General features: G+C 38.3%; 4 pseudogenes; all 4 read right to left on the reverse strand.

The window, feature by feature from the left end:
- Window positions 1-179: 179 nt before the first annotated feature.
- On the reverse strand, window positions 180-298 carry LOC149716894 (5S ribosomal RNA; annotated as a pseudogene).
- A 361-nt stretch (window positions 299-659) lies between these two features.
- On the reverse strand, window positions 660-778 carry LOC149716895 (5S ribosomal RNA; annotated as a pseudogene).
- Window positions 779-1,139: 361 nt separating this feature from the next.
- On the reverse strand, window positions 1,140-1,258 carry LOC149716896 (5S ribosomal RNA; annotated as a pseudogene).
- Window positions 1,259-1,619: 361 nt separating this feature from the next.
- LOC149716897 (5S ribosomal RNA) lies at window positions 1,620-1,738 on the reverse strand (annotated as a pseudogene).
- Window positions 1,739-14,654: the final 12,916 nt, after the last annotated feature.

Raw genomic sequence — 14,654 nt, forward strand, 5'->3', positions numbered from 1 at the left:
TCGGACGTGAACCGGTCTTTTCAGCGTGATATGGCCGTTGCCGAGAGTGCTAGTTAATAATTCGAATTTAAATTAAATGAGACAAATTAACCTTCATCATTTTAAAACAATAACAAAAAGAAAACGTGTTTGCTTTTTTCATGTCTATTAAAATTTAAAAGAGGAAAAAAAAGTGAAAAAGCCAACGGCACGCAGTGTTCCTAAGTGGTCTCCCTCCCAAGTAGTGACTGCGCTCGACGCTGCTTAACTTCGGTTATCGGACGAGAACCGGTGTACTCAGCGTGATATGGCCGTTGCCGAGAGTGCTAGTTAATAATTTGAATTTAATTAACCTTCATCTTTATAAAACAATAACAAAAAGAAGATATGTTTGCTTTTTTCATATCTGGTGGAATTTAAAAGAGGAAACAAAAGTGAAAAAACAAACGGCACGCAGTATTCCCAAGTACTGTATGCGCTCGACGCTGCTTAACTTCGGTGATCGGACGTGAACCGGTGTTTTCTGCGTGATATGGCCGTTGTCGAGAGTGCTAGTTAATAATTCGAATTTAAATTAAGTGAGACAAATTAACCTTCATCATTTTAAAACAATAACAAAAAGAAAACATGTTTGCTTTTTTCATATCTATTAAAATTTAAATGTGGAAAAAAAGTGAAAAAGCCAACGGCAGGCAGTGCTCCTAAGTGGTCTCCCTCCCAAGTAGTGACTGCGCTCGACGCTGCTTAACTTCGGTTATCGTACGAGAACCGGTGTATTCAGCGTGATATGGCCGTTGCCGAGAGTGCTAGTTAATAATTTGAATTTAATTAACTTTCATCATTATAAAACAATAACAAAAAGAAGATATGTTTGCTTTTTTCATATCTGGTGGAATTTGAAAGAGGAAACAAAAGTGAAAAAGCAAACGGCACGCAGTATTCCCAAGTACTGACTGCGCTCGACGCTGCTAACGTCGGCGATCGGACGAGAACCGGTGTTTTCAGCGTGATATGGCCGTTGCCGAGAGTGCTAGTTAATAATTCGAATTTAAATTAAGTGAGACAAATTAACCTTCATCATTTTAAAACAATAACAAAAAGAAAACATGTTTGCTTCTTTCTTATCTATTAAAATTTAAAAGAGGAAAAAAAAGTGAAAAAGCCAACGGCACGCAGTGTTCCTAAGTGGTCTCCCTCCCAAGAAGTGACTGCGCTCAACGCTGCTTAACTTCGGTTATCGGACGAGAACCGTTGTATTCAGCGTGATATGGCCGTTGCCGAGAGTGCTAGTTAATAATTTGAATTTAATTAACTTTCATCATTATAAAACAATAACAAAAAGAAGATATGTTTGCTTTTTTCATATCTGGTGGAATTTGAAAGAGGAAACAAAAGTGAAAAAGCAAACGGCACGCAGTATTCCCAAGTACTGACTGCGCTCGACGCTGCTAACGTCGGCGATCGGACGAGAACCGGTGTTCTCAGCGTGATATGGCCGTTGCCGAGAGTGCTAGATAATAATTCGAATTTAAATTAAGTGAGACAAATTAACCTTCATCTTTTTCAAACAATAACAAAAAGAAAATATGTTTGCTTTTTTCATATCTATTGGAATTTAAAAGAGGAAAAAAAAGTGAAAAAGCTAACGGCACGCAGTGTTCCTAAGTGGTCGCCCTCCCAAGTACTGACTGCGCTCGACGCTGCTTAACTTTGGTTATCGGACGAGAACCGGTGAATTCAGCGTGATATGGCCGTTGCCGAGAGCTACGACATTGAGCTACGACAAACAAGGGCCGAGATATTAAGCAAAATGTTCGTCAACTTTGGTATCGTCTCACTTATTTTTATTATGTTACTTATGATTTTTGCACTAAACTTTGGAGGCTCATAACTCTTGTTCTACAAGAGATACTGGGATCTCCTTTGGAAATGTTATAGTACTCTTTGCTCCCCATACAAGGATACTATAAACTTGAGGCTACCACAATATCGTCGTCAACTTATTTTTTGTCTCACTTATTGTTAGAAGGTTACTTTTGATTTTTGAAAATAAACTTTGCAGGCTCGTAACTCTGGTTCTACCAAAGATACGGGGATGTAAATAATGTGACCTTGACACAAATGTTCGGATAATTATAAAGGTCTTTGCATGTTCCAAGCAAAAAAAAAACTTCGCGGTTTCGAACCTGTGGCCTTCCGGGAGTGAGGCGGATGCGATAACCGCTACACTAAAGATATGTTATTATTTTTAATCGAAAGAACAGGGTCAAGTAATTAAGCAATACATGAACAAACAAACCCCTCCATAGAAAATGCATTAGACTATACTTTGCAAGGCCCATAACTCTGTGTCTACTAGAGATACCGGGATGTCCTTAGGATATGTTATAGTCCAATTTGTCATTCATCTAACCATACTAAAAACTTTGGGCTACGACAAACAGGGGCCGAGTACTTAAGCGAAACGTAAAGAAACAAACCCCCTCCATAGGAAATGAGTTAGACTATACTTTGCAGGCTCGTAACTCTGTTTCCACTGGAGATACGGGGATGTCCTTTGAGTATGTTATAGTCCAAATTGTCCCCCATCTAACCATACTAAAAATATTGAGCTACGACAAACAAGGGCCGAGATATTAAGCAAAATGTTCGTCAACTTTGGTATCGTCTCACTTATTTTTATAATGTTACTTATGATTTTTGCACTAAACTTTGGAGGCTCATAACTCTTATTCTACAAGAGATACTGGGATCTCCTTTGGAAATGTTATAGTACTCTTTGCTCCCCATACAAGGATACTTTAAACTTGAGGCTACCTCAATATCGTCGTCAACTTATTTTTTGTCTCACTTATTGTTAGAAGGTTACTTTTGATTTTTGAAAATAAACTTTGCAGGCTCGTAACTCTGTTTCTACTGGAGATACGGGGATGTCCTTAGAGTATGTTATAGACCAATTTGTCCCCCATCTAGCCACACTAAGAATTAGGGCTACGACAAACAGTAGTCGAGTAATTAAGCTAATCGTAAACAAACAAACCCCTCCATAGGAAATACATTAGACTAAATTCTGGAGGCTCGTAACTCTGGTTCTACCAGAGATACGGGGATGTAAATAATGTGACCTTGATACAAATTTTCGGATAATTATAAAGGTCTTTGCATGTTCCAAGCAAAAAAAAACTTCGCGGTTTCGAACCTGTGGCCTTCCGAGAGTGAGGCGGATGCGATAACCGCTACACTAAAGATTTGTTATTATTTTTAATCGAAAGAACAGGGTCAAGTAATTAAGCAATACGTGAACAAACAAACCCCTCCATAGAAAATGCATTAGACTATACTTTGCAGGCTCGTAACTCTGTTTCTACTGGAGATACGGGGATGTCCTTTGAGTATGTTATAGTCCAATTTGTCCCCCATCTAACCATACTAAAAACATTGAGCTACGACAAACAGTAGTCGAGTAATTAAGCTAATGGTAAACAAACAAACCCCTCCATAGGAAATCCATTAGACTAAATTCTGGAGGCTCGTAACTCTGGTTCTACCAGAGATACGGGGATGTAAATAATGTGACCTTGACACAAATGTTCGGATAATTATAAAAAAAAACTTCGCGGTTTCGAACCTGTGGCCTTCCGGGAGTGAGGCGGATGCGATAACCGCTACACTAAAGATATGTTATTATTTTTAATCGAAAGAACAGGGTCAAGTAATTAAGCAATACGTGAACAAACAAACCCCTCCATAGAAAATGCATTATACTATATTTTGCAGGCTCGTAACTCTGTTTCTACTGGAGATACGGGGATGTCCTTTGAGTATGTTTTAGTCCAATTTGTCCCCCATCTAACCATACTAAAAACATTGAGCTACGACAAACAGTAGTCGAGTAATTAAGCTAATGGTAAACAAACAAACCCCTCCATAGGAAATCCATTAGACTAAATTCTGGAGGCTCGTAACTCTGGTTCTACCAGAGATACGGGGATGTAAATAATGTGACCTTGACACAAATGTTCGAATAATTATAAAGGTCTTTGCATGTTCCAAGCAAAAAAAAAAAAAACTTCGCGGTTTCGAACCTGTGGCCTTCCGGGAGTGAGGCGGATGCAATAACCGCTACACTAAAGATATGTTATTATTTTTAATCGAAAGAACAGGGTCAAGTAATTAAGCAATACGTGAACAAACAAACCCCTCCATAGAAAATGCATTATACTATATTTTGCAGGCTCGTAACTCTGTTTCTACTGGAGATACGGGGATGTCCTTTGAGTATGTTTTAGTCCAATTTGTCTCCCATCTAACCATACTAAAAACATTGATCTACGACAAACAGGGGCCGAGATATTAAGCAAAATGTTCGTCAACTTTGGTATCGTCTCACTTATTTTTATTATGTTACTTATGATTTTTGCACTAAACTTTGGAGGCTCATAACTCTTGTTCTACAAGAGATACTGGGATCTCCTACACTAAAGATATGTTATTATTTTTAATCGAAAGAACAGGGTCAAGTAATTAAGCAATACGTGAACAAACAAACCCCTCCATAGAAAATGCATTAGACTATACTTTGCAGGCTCGTAACTCTGTTTCTACTGGAGATACGGGGATGTCCTTTGAGTATGTTATAGTCCAATTTGTCCCCCATCTAACCATACTAAAAACATTGAGCTACGACAAACAGTAGTCGAGTAATTAAGCTAATGGTAAACAAACAAACCCCTCCATAGGAAATCCATTAGACTAAATTCTGGAGGCTCGTAACTCTGGTTCTACCAGAGATACGGGGATGTAAATAATGTGACCTTGACACAAATGTTCGGATAATTATAAAAAAAAACTTCGCGGTTTCGAACCTGTGGCCTTCCGGGAGTGAGGCGGATGCGATAACCGCTACACTAAAGATATGTTATTATTTTTAATCGAAAGAACAGGGTCAAGTAATTAAGCAATACGTGAACAAACAAACCCCTCCATAGAAAATGCATTATACTATATTTTGCAGGCTCGTAACTCTGTTTCTACTGGAGATACGGGGATGTCCTTTGAGTATGTTTTAGTCCAATTTGTCCCCCATCTAACCATACTAAAAACATTGAGCTACGACAAACAGTAGTCGAGTAATTAAGCTAATGGTAAACAAACAAACCCCTCCATAGGAAATCCATTAGACTAAATTCTGGAGGCTCGTAACTCTGGTTCTACCAGAGATACGGGGATGTAAATAATGTGACCTTGACACAAATGTTCGAATAATTATAAAGGTCTTTGCATGTTCCAAGCAAAAAAAAAAAAAACTTCGCGGTTTCGAACCTGTGGCCTTCCGGGAGTGAGGCGGATGCATTAACCGCTACACTAAAGATATGTTATTATTTTTAATCGAAAGAACAGGGTCAAGTAATTAAGCAATACGTGAACAAACAAACCCCTCCATAGAAAATGCATTATACTATATTTTGCAGGCTCGTAACTCTGTTTCTACTGGAGATACGGGGATGTCCTTTGAGTATGTTTTAGTCCAATTTGTCTCCCATCTAACCATACTAAAAACATTGATCTACGACAAACAGGGGCCGAGATATTAAGCAAAATGTTCGTCAACTTTGGTATCGTCTCACTTATTTTTATTATGTTACTTATGATTTTTGCACTAAACTTTGGAGGCTCATAACTCTTGTTCTACAAGAGATACTGGGATCTCCTACACTAAAGATATGTTATTATTTTTAATCGAAAGAACAGGGTCAAGTAATTAAGCAATACGTGAACAAACAAACCCCTCCATAGGAAATGAGTTAGACTATAATTTGCAGGTTCGTAACTCTGTTTCTACTGGAGATACGAGGATGTCCTTTGAGTATGTTATAGACCAATTTGTCCAACATCTAGCCATACTAAGAATTAGGGCTACGACAAACAGTAGTCGAGTAATTAAGCTAATCGTAAACAAACAAACCCCTCCATAGGAAATACATTAGACTAAATTCTGGAGGCTCGTAACTCTGGTTCTACCAGAGATACGGGGATGTAAATAATGTGACCTTGACACAAATGTTCGAATAATTATAAAGGTCTTTGCATGTTCCAAGCAAAAAAAAAAAAAAACTTCGCGGTTTCGAACCTGTGGCCTTCCGGGAGTGAGGCGGATGCAATAACCGCTACACTAAAGATATGTTATTATTTTTAATCGAAAGAACAGGGTCAAGTAATTAAGCAATACGTGAACAAACAAACCCCTCCATAGAAAATGCATTAGACTATACTTTGCAGGCTCGTAACTCTGTTTCTACTGGAGATACGGGGATGTCCTTTGAGTATGTTATAGTCCAATTTGTCCCCCATCTAACCATACTAAAAACATTGAGCTACGACAAACAAGGGCCGAGATATTAAGCAAAATGTTCGTCAACTTTGGTATCGTCTCACTTATTTTTATTATGTTACTTATGATTTTTGCACTAAACTTTGGAGGCTCATAACTCTTGTTCTACAAGAGATACTGGGATCTCCTACACTAAAGATATGTTATTATTTTTAATCGAAAGAACAGGGTCAAGTAATTAAGCAATACGTGAACAAACAAACCCCTCCATAGAAAATGCATTAGACTATACTTTGCAGGCTCGTAACGCTGTTTCTACTGGAGATACGGGGATGTCCTTTGAGTATGTTATAGTCCAATTTGTCCCCCATCTAACCATACTAAAAACATTGAGCTACGACAAACAAGGGCCGAGATATTAAGCAAAATGTTCGTCAACTTTGGTATCGTCTCACTTATTTTTATTATGTTACTTATGATTTTTGCACTAAACTTTGGAGGCTCATAACTCTTGTTCTACAAGAGATACTGGGATCTCCTTTGGATATGTTATAGTACTCTTTGCTCCCCATACAAGGATACTTTAAACTTGAGGCTACCTCAATATCGTCGTCAACTTATTTTTTGTCTCACTTATTGTTAGAAGGTTATTTTTGATTTTTGAAAATAAACTTTGCAGGCTCGTAACTCTGTTTCTACTGGAGATACCGGGATGTCCTTAGGATATGTTATAGTCCAATTTGTCCTTCATCTAACCATACTAAAAACTTTGGGCTACGACAAACAGGGGCCGAGTACTTATGCAAAACGTAAAGAAACAAACCCCCTCCATAGGAAATGAGTTAGACTATACTTTGCAGGCTCGTAACTCTGTTTCTACTGGAGATACGGGGATTTCCTTTGAGTATTTTATAGTCCAATTTGTCCCCCATCTAACCATACTAAAAACATTGAGCTACGACAAACAGGGGCCGAGTAATTAAGCTAAACGTAAACAAACAACCCGTCCATAGGAAATGCATTAGACTATACTTTGCAGGCCCATAACTCTGTGTCTACTAGAGATACCGGGATGTCCTTAGGATATGTTATAGTCCAATTTGTCCTTCATCTAACCATACTAAAAACATTGAGCTACGACAAACAGGGGCCGAGATATTAAGCAAAATGTTCGTCAACTTTGGTATCGTCTCACTTATTTTTATTATGTTATTTATGATTTTTGCACTAAACTTTGGAGGCTCATAACTTTTGTTCTACAAGAGATACTGGGATCTCCTTTGGATATGTTATAGTACTCTTTGCTCCCCATACAAGGATACTTTAAACTTGAGGCTACCTCAATATCGTCGTCAACTTACTTTTTGTCTCACTTATTGTTAGAAGGTTACTTTTGATTTTTGAAAATAAAGTTTGCAGGGTCGTAACTCTGGTTCTACCAGAGATACGGGGATGTAAATAATGTGACCTTGACACGAATGTTCGGATAATTATAAAGGTCTTTGCATGTTCCAAGCAAAAAAAAACTTCGCGGTTTCGAACCTGTGGCCTTCCGGGAGTGAGGCGGATGCGATAACCGCTACACTAAAGATATGTTATTATTCTAATCGAAAGAACAGGGTCAAGTAATTAAGCAATACGTGAACAAACAAACCCCTCCATAGAAAATGCATTAGACTATACTTTGCAGGCCCATAACTCTGTGTCTACAAGAGATACGGGGATGTCCTTAGGATATGATATAGTCCAAATTGTCCCCCATCTAACCATACTAAAAACATTGAGCTATGACAAACAGGAGCCGAGATATTAAGCAAAATGTTCGTCAACTTTGGTATCGTCTCACTTATTTTTATTATGTTTCTTATGATTTTTGCACTAAACTTTGGAGGCTCATAATTAACTCTTGTTCTACAAGAGATACTGGGATCTCCTTTGGATATGTTATAGTACTCTTTGCTCCCCATACAAGGATACTTTAAACTTGAGGCTACCTCAATATCGTCGTCAACTTACTTTTTGTCTCACTTATTGTTAGAAGGTTACTTTTGATTTTTGAAAATATACTTTGCAGGCTCGTAACTCTGTTTCTACTGGAGATACGGGGATGTCCTTTGAGTATGTTATAGACCAATTTGTCCTTCATCTAGCCATACTAAGAATTAGGGCTACGACAAACAGTAGTCGAGTAATTAAGCTAATCGTATACAAACAAACCCCTCCATAGGAAATACATTAGACTAAATTCTGGAGGCTCGTAACTCTGGTTCTACCAGAGATACGGGGATGTAAATAATGTGACCTTGACACAAATGTTCGGATAATTATAAAGGTCTTTGCATGTTCCAAGAAAAAAAAACTTCGTGGTTTCGAACCTGTGGCCTTCCGAGAGTGAGGCGGATGCGATAACCGCTACACTAAAGATATGTTATTATTTTTAATCGAAAGAACAGGGTCAAGTAATTAAGCAATTCGTGAACAAACAAATCCCTCCATAGAAAATGCATAAGACTATAGTTTGCAGGCTCGTAACTCTGTTTCTACTGTAGATACGGGGATGTCCTTTGAGTATGTTACAGTCCAATTTGTCCCCCATCTAACCATACTAAAAACTTTGGGCTACGACAAACAGGGGCCGAGTAATTAAGCTAAACGTAAACAAACAACCCCTCCATAGGAAATGCATTAGACTATACTTTGCAGGCTCGTAACTCTGTTTCTACTGGAGATACGGGGATGTCCTTTGAATATGTTTTAGTCCAATTTGTCCCCCATCTAACCATACTAAAAACATTGAGCTACGACAAGAGTTATGAGCCGCCAAAGTTTAGTGCAAAAATCATAAGTAACATAATAAAAATAAGTGAGACGATACCAAAGTTGACGAACAATTGGCTTAATATCTCGGCCCCTGTTTGTCGTAGCTCAATGTTTTTGTATGGTTAGATGGGGGACAAATTGCACTAAAACATACTCAAAGGACATACCCGTATCTCCAGTAGAAACAGAGTTACGAGCCTGCAAAGTATAGTCTAATGCATTTCCTATGGAGGGGTTGTTTGTTTACGTTTAGCTTAATTACTCGGCCCCTGTTTGTCGTAGCCCAAAGTTTTTAGTATGGTTAGATGGGGGACAATTTGGACTATATCATATCCTAAGGACATCCCCGTATCTCTAGTAGACACAGAGTTATGGGCCTGCAAAGTATAGTCTAATGCATTTCCTATGGACGGGTTGTTTGTTTACGTTTAGCTTAATTACTCGGCCCCTGTTTGTCGTAGCTCAACGTTTTTGTATGGTTAGATGGGGGACAAATTGGACTGTAACATACTCAAAGGACATCCCCGTATCTACAGTAGAAACAGAGTTACGAGCCTGCAAAGTATAGTCTAATGCATTTTCTATGGAAGGGTTTGTTTGTTCACGTATTGCTTAATTACTTGACCCTGTTCTTTCGATTAAAAATAATAACATATCTTTAGTGTAGCGGTTATCGCATCCGCCTCACTCCCAGAAGGCCACAGCTTCGAAACCGCGAAGTTTTCTTTTTGCTTGGAACATGCAAAGACCTTTATAATTATCCGAACATTTGTGTCAAGGTCACATTATTTACATCCCCGTATCTCTGGTAGAACCAGAGTTACGAGCCTGCAAAGTTTATTTTCAAAAATCAAAAGTAACCTTCTAACAATAAGTGAGACAAAAAATAAGTTGACGACGATATTGAGGTAACCTCAAGTTTAAAGTATCCTTGTATGGGGAGCAAAGAGTACTATAACATATCCAAAGGAGATCCCAGTATCTCTTGTAGAACAAGAGTTATGAGCCTCCAAAGTTTAGTGCAAAAATCATAAGTAACATAATAAAAATAAGTGAGACGATACCAAAGTTGACGAACATTTTGCTTAATATCTCGGCCCTTGTTTGTCGTAGCTCAATGTTTTTAGTATGGTTAGATGGGGGACAAATTGGACTATAACATACTCAAAGGACATCCCCGTATCTCCAGTAGAAACAGAGTTACGAGCCTGCAAAGTATAGTCTAATGCATTTTCTATGGAGGGGTTTGTTTGTTCACGTATTGCTTAATTACTTGACCCTGTTCTTTCGATTAAAAATGATAACATATCTTTAGTGTAGCGGTTATCGCATCCGCCTCACTCCCGGAAGGCCACAGGTTCGAAACCGCGAAGTTTTTTTTATAATTATCCGAACATTTGTGTCAAGGTCACATTATTTACATTCCCGTATCTCTGGTAGAACCAGAGTTACCAGCCTCCAGAATTTAGTCTAATGTATTTCCTATGGAGGGGTTTGTTTGTTTACGATTAGCTTAATTACTCGACTACTGTTTGTCGAAGCCCTAATTCTTAGTATGGCTAGATGGGGGACAAATTGGTCTATAACATACTCAAAGGACATCCCCGTATCTCCAGTAGAAACAGAGTTACGAGTCTGCAAAGTTTATTTTCAAAAATCAAAAGTAACCTTCTAACAATAAGTGAGACAAAAAATAAGTTGACGACGATATTGAGGTAGCCTCAAGTTTAAAGTATCCTTGTATGGGGAGCAAAGAGTACTATAACATATCCAAAGGAGATCCCAGTATCTCTTGTAGAACAAGAGTTATGAGCCTCCAAAGTTTAGTGCAAAAATCATAAGTAACATAATAAAAATAAGTGAGACGATACCAAAAATGACGAACATTTTGCTTAATATCTCGGCCCTTGTTTGTCGTAGCTCAATGTTTTTAGTATGGTTAGATGGGGGACAATTTGGACTATAACATATCCTAAGTACATCCCCGTATCTCTAGTAGACACAGAGTTATGGGCCTTGCAATGTATAGTCTAATGCATTTTCTATGGAGGGGTTTGTTTATTCACGTATTGCATAATTACTTGACCCTGTTCTTTCGATTAAAAATAATAACATATCTTTAGTGTAGCGGTTATCGCATCCGCCTCACTCCCGGAAGGCCACAGGTTCGAAACCGCGAAGTTTTTTTTTTTTGCTTGGAACATGCAAAGACCTTTATAATTATCCGAACATTTGTGTCAAGGTCACATTATTTACATCCCCGTATCTCTGGTAGAACCAGAGTTACGAGCCTGCAAAGTTTATTTTCAAAAATCAAAAGTAACCTTCTAACAATAAGTGAGACAAAAAATAAGTTGACGACGATATTGAGGTAGCCTCAAGTTTAAAGTATCCTTGTATGGGGAGCAAAGAGTACTATAACATATCCAAAGGAGATCCCAGTATCTCTTGTAGAACAAGAGTTATGAGCCTCCAAAGTTTAGTGCAAAAATCATAAGTAACATAATAAAAATAAGTGAGACGATACCAAAAATGACGAACATTTTGCTTAATATCTCGGCCCTTGTTTGTCGTAGCTCAATGTTTTTAGTATGGTTAGATGGGGGACAATTTGGAATATAACATATCCTAAGTACATCCCCGTATCTCTAGTAGACACAGAGTTATGGGCCTGCAAAGTATAGTCTAATGCATTTCCTAAGGACGGGTTGTTTGTTTACGTTTGGCTTAATTACTCGGCCCCTGTTTGTCGTAGCTCAATGTTTTTAGTATGGTTAGATGGGGGACAAATTGGACTATAACATACTCAAAGGACATCCCCGTATCTCGAGTGGAAACAGAGTTACGAGCCTGCAAAGTATAGTCTAACTCATTTCCTATGGAGGGGGTTTGTTTCTTTACGTTTTGCTTAAGTACTCGGCCCCTGTTTGTCGTAGCCCAAAGTTTTTAGTATGGTTAGATGAAGGACAAATTGGACCATAACATATCCTAAGTACATCCCCGTATCTCTAGTAGACACAGAGTTATGGGCCTTGCAATGTATAGTCTAATGCATTTTCTATGGAGGGGTTTGTTTATTCACGTATTGCATAATTACTTGACCCTGTTCTTTCGATTAAAAATAATAACATATCTTTAGTGTAGCGGTTATCGCATCCGCCTCACTCCCGGAAGGCCACAGGTTCGAAACCGCGAAGTTTTTTTTTTTTGCTTGGAACATGCAAAGACCTTTATAATTATCCGAACATTTGTGTCAAGGTCACATTATTTACATCCCCGTATCTCTGGTAGAACCAGAGTTACGAGCCTGCAAAGTTTATTTTCAAAAATCAAAAGTAACCTTCTAACAATAAGTGAGACAAAAAATAAGTTGACGACGATATTGAGGTAGCCTCAAGTTTAAAGTATCCTTGTATGGGGAGCAAAGAGTACTATAACATATCCAAAGGAGATCCCAGTATCTCTTGTAGAACAAGAGTTATGAGCCTCCAAAGTTTAGTGCAAAAATCATAAGTAACATAATAAAAATAAGTGAGACGATACCAAAAATGACGAACATTTTGCTTAATATCTCGGCCCTTGTTTGTCGTAGCTCAATGTTTTTAGTATGGTTAGATGGGGGACAATTTGGAATATAACATATCCTAAGTACATCCCCGTATCTCTAGTAGACACAGAGTTATGGGCCTGCAAAGTATAGTCTAATGCATTTCCTAAGGACGGGTTGTTTGTTTACGTTTGGCTTAATTACTCGGCCCCTGTTTGTCGTAGCTCAATGTTTTTAGTATGGTTAGATGGGGGACAAATTGGACTATAACATACTCAAAGGACATCCCCGTATCTCGAGTGGAAACAGAGTTACGAGCCTGCAAAGTATAGTCTAACTCATTTCCTATGGAGGGGGTTTGTTTCTTTACGTTTTGCTTAAGTACTCGGCCCCTGTTTGTCGTAGCCCAAAGTTTTTAGTATGGTTAGATGAAGGACAAATTGGACCATAACATATCCTAAGGACATCCCGGTATCTCTAGTAGACACAGAGTTATGGGCCTTGCAATGTATAGTCTAATGCATTTTCTATGGAGGGGTTTGTTTATTCACGTATTGCATAATTACTTGACCCTGTTCTTTCGATTAAAAATAATAACATATCTTTAGTGTAGCGGTTATCGCATCCGCCTCACTCCCGGAAGGCCACAGGTTCGAAACCGCGAAGTTTTTTTTTTGCTTGGAACATGCAAAGACCTTTATAATTATCCGAACATTTGTGTCAAGGTCACATTATTTACATCCCCGTATCTCTGGTAGAACCAGAGTTACGAGCCTGCAAAGTTTATTTTCAAAAATCAAAAGTAACCTTCTAACAATATGTGAGACAAAAAATAAGTTGACGACGATATTGAGGTAGCCTCAAGTTTAAAGTATCCTTGTATGGGGAGCAAAGAGTACTATAACATATCCAAAGGAGATCCCAGTATCTCTTGTAGAACAAGAGTTATGAGCCTCCAAAGTTTAGTGCAAAAATCATAAGTAACATAATAAAAATAAGTGAGACGATACCAAAAATGACGAACATTTTGCTTAATATCTCGGCCCTTGTTTGTCGTAGCTCAATGTTTTTAGTATGGTTAGATGGGGGACAATTTGGAATATAACATATCCTAAGTACATCCCCGTATCTCTAGTAGACACAGAGTTATGGGCCTGCAAAGTATAGTCTAATGCATTTCCTAAGGACGGGTTGTTTGTTTACGTTTGGCTTAATTACTCGGCCCCTGTTTGTCGTAGCTCAATGTTTTTAGTATGGTTAGATGGGGGACAAATTGGACTATAACATACTCAAAGGACATCCCCGTATCTCCAGTGGAAACAGAGTTACGAGCCTGCAAAGTATAGTCTAACTCATTTCCTATGGAGGGGGTTTGTTTCTTTACGTTTTGCTTAAGTACTCGGCCCCTGTTTGTCGTAGCCCAAAGTTTTTAGTATGGTTAGATGAAGGACAAATTGGACCATAACATATCCTAAGGACATCCCGGTATCTCTAGTAGACACAGAGTTATGGGCCTTGCAATGTATAGTCTAATGCATTTTCTATGGAGGGGTTTGTTTATTCACGTATTGCATAATTACTTGACCCTGTTCTTTCGATTAAAAATAATAACATATCTTTAGTGTAGCGGTTATCGCATCCGCCTCACTCCCGGAAGGCCACAGGTTCGAAACCGCGAAGTTTTTTTTTTTGCTTGGAACATGCAAAGACCTTTATAATTATCCGAACATTTGTGTCAAGGTCACATTATTTACATCCCCGTATCTCTGGTAGAACCAGAGTTACGAGCCTGCAAAGTTTATTTTCAAAAATCAAAAGTAACCTTCTAACAATAAGTGAGACAAAAAATAAGTTGACGACGATATTGAGGTAGCCTCAAGTTTAAAGTATCCTTGTATGGGGAGCAAAGAGTACTATAACATATCCAAAGGAGATCCCAGTATCTCTTGTAGAACAAGAGTTATGAGCCTCCAAAGT

This window comes from Phalangium opilio, unplaced genomic scaffold (assembly GCF_054372755.1).
Source record: "Phalangium opilio isolate 3A_F unplaced genomic scaffold, DU_Popi_V2 ptg000003l_1, whole genome shotgun sequence".
Classification (NCBI taxonomy): Eukaryota; Metazoa; Arthropoda; class Arachnida; order Opiliones; family Phalangiidae; genus Phalangium; species Phalangium opilio.